The sequence below is a fragment of the Anopheles funestus genome (assembly GCF_943734845.2).
Source record: "Anopheles funestus chromosome X unlocalized genomic scaffold, idAnoFuneDA-416_04 X_unloc_98, whole genome shotgun sequence".
In the NCBI taxonomy this organism is placed as follows: domain Eukaryota; kingdom Metazoa; phylum Arthropoda; class Insecta; order Diptera; family Culicidae; genus Anopheles; species Anopheles funestus.
The window spans coordinates 45,001-46,958 of record NW_026045229.1 but is presented as its reverse complement, the minus strand read 5'-3'; the positions used below and the strand labels follow the sequence as shown (position 1 = coordinate 46,958).

General features: G+C 48.2%; 1 non-coding gene and 1 pseudogene across 1 annotated transcript; both read left to right on the top strand.

Annotated features, from left to right (window-relative positions):
* Positions 1–975: 975 nt before the first annotated feature.
* LOC125774250 (5.8S ribosomal RNA) lies at positions 976–1,133 on the top strand. The gene has a single exon (XR_007420697.1). It is a non-coding gene; the product is annotated as a 5.8S ribosomal RNA (ribosomal RNA).
* Positions 1,134–1,842: 709 nt separating this feature from the next.
* Positions 1,843–1,958, top strand: part of LOC125774249 (large subunit ribosomal RNA) — a 3,626-nt pseudogene continuing 3,510 nt past the window's right edge.

Here is a 1,958-nt window from a genome sequence, read left to right as displayed (position 1 = left end):
GTTGAAGAGTTATTAAACTCTTATGAAGTATGGTTGTGCAATCACAACTTATGACTTTAACCTATAAAGTGGATATGGACTTGCAATTATAACATGGAATCTCTACACACCCCATGAGCTCGATCCAATCCACGCACACGAGTTGCCTGAGTAGCGACAGGTATACCGATGTGCAATACGTATCCGGCCACGGCACGGAACGAACGGGAACTGTGGTGCAGACATACAAAGAGTTAAGCCTACTAGTCATTAACTCTAAGGACGGGGCCATGGGGCGGTACGCAAAGGATACGGATGAGCGAGTATGCAGGCCCAATACTCAATAGCTCGATCCGATCCAAGCACATGAGTTGACTGCGGCGCCAGGTTAACCAATGTGCTAGATTCTATTTGGCCAGTAGAATCTTGTGTCTTACGCGATTTGATACCAAGACACCAGAACGAAAGTTAGTTGAAGAGTGATTAAACTCTTATGAAGAATGGTTGTGCAATCACAACTTATGACTTTAACCTATAAAGTGGATATGGACTATCAATTATAACATGGGGCACACACCATGTTCTCGATCCAATCCACGCACACGAGTTGCCTGAGTAGCGACAGGTATACCGATGTGCAATACGTATCCGGCCATAGGCACGGAACGAACAGGAACTGTGGTGCAGACATACAAGGGCCATGGGGCGGTACGCAAAGGATACGGATGAGCGAGTATGCAGGCCCAATACTCAATAGCTCGATCCGATCCAAGCACATGAGTTGACTGCGGCGCCAGGTTAACCGATGTGCTAAGAGAGTTGTTCCTGGGCCTTCAAAGTGACTTCAAAACTATCTTAGCGAATGGTGGCCATGGGCGTAGACATGAGCCACAAGTCACAAGGCCTGGGACTATTGGGTAATAAAGACAACTTAGTCAGAAAGTTAGTCTTTGGACGTACCACCGGGATTGTGTTACATTGGGAACCTTACTATAAAACCCTAGGCAGGGGATCACTCGGCTCATGGATCGATGAAGACCGCAGCTAAATGCGCGTCACAATGTGAACTGCAGGACACATGAACACCGATAAGTTGAACGCATATTGCGCGTCGGACGATTAAACCCGGCCGATGCACACATTCTTGAGTGCCTATCAATTCCTTGATATACAACAAACCAAACTTCAGGGTGGAGCGTGCCACAATAGAACACTATGGCGAGCAGCCCGTCTAGTGTCGTGGGGGAAACACGCTTCCACACTGTGCATAATGGCGTGCTCGGGACCTTTGTTGGGACCGCAGGGCGCTGAAAGTAAAGGGGTGAACCGCATAAATCGCACGCACGTAAACGCGCACACACACAAATAGAGTGAGACGTATCGTAGGATACCGCTAAGAGTACGTTGTGAAACATGGGGAAATTCAATCGAAAACCTCTTTGATGTCCAAGATTTCGTTGACCGTATCCGTCGTAATACTGGATCAACGTGCTTGGGGGAAAACGTCAAAGGGTTTTATAATAGTGGTGCATGATTAACCCATCGATGCCCGAGGGGAACATGTTGTCCAATACAATAGTGGTGCAGTTGGCTCGACATGCTCGGGGGGAGACATCGTGGGTCCAAGTCGACCAAGTCGACCGGGAGTTGTTGTTGAGAGATCGAATCAAAACGATGCCGAGCGGAACTCGTTGTCCTTATTGGAGTGATATTCGGACAACGTGCTCGGGGGGGCCATCGTTGATTCAAAAATGACCGTAAATTGCCCAATCCGTGTGTGTGTGTGTGTGAAGTGTTGTTGCGTATATATCGGTTCGCTATGCCCCGGGTTCGAAACGAATGGAATGTGACTGATTTTGTTGTAGGCCTCAAGTGATGTGAGACAACCCCCAGAATTTAAGCATATTAATAAGGGGAGGAGAAGAAACCAACCGGGATTCCCTGAGTAGCTGCGAGCGAAACGGGAGAAGCTCAGCACG